Source organism: Ostrea edulis, chromosome 6 (assembly GCF_947568905.1).
Source record: "Ostrea edulis chromosome 6, xbOstEdul1.1, whole genome shotgun sequence".
Taxonomy (NCBI): domain Eukaryota; kingdom Metazoa; phylum Mollusca; class Bivalvia; order Ostreida; family Ostreidae; genus Ostrea; species Ostrea edulis.
The window spans coordinates 76,356,133-76,356,752 of NC_079169.1; positions in this window are offsets into that span (position 1 = coordinate 76,356,133).

Consider the following 620-nt stretch of genomic DNA (forward strand, 5'->3'; position numbering starts at 1 on the left):
GAGTGGAGTTGTTATACGTGTAAAACCTGCGCCATTTGGAAATGCATTGAGTAGAAGTTGTGTTTGAAGGCAAACATGCTGCACATTATTTTGGGGAAAAGTGGAATATATACTACCAAACCCCAATTGTTTTGTCTCATGAAAAATGGTACTGGTTACATCCTCTTCGCAAGGGAAGATTTTATGAGACGGTTGCTGTGTGCAAGTAAACTTGTGGGCAAGATTAAAGAAAAGTGCAGCACTGGGGATCATCAGTCTTTGTATATTTATTTCCCATGGTGGGATGCTGAACCCTATTGCTTTTCAAGGTCAGGGGTCAAAATGTTAGGACATCTATTTGTTGAATGAGTTGCAAAGCCATATATTTACATTTTCAATATTTTTGCCTCTGATTATCTGTACAAATTGCATTGATAGCAATTTCCTCATGTGTTGCAGTTGTGAAGAATTCATTACTGTCTACTTTATGGCTGGGAATTTTCTGACAGAAATGAAAGCAGAATTTGTAAATATGAAAAATAAACTTCACAGTATTATAGTACATGTACGTCTAACTTAAAGGCTGGGAATTCCGACAGGTACGAGGGTATGAACTGCAATGCCTTGCACTGGCATACTTT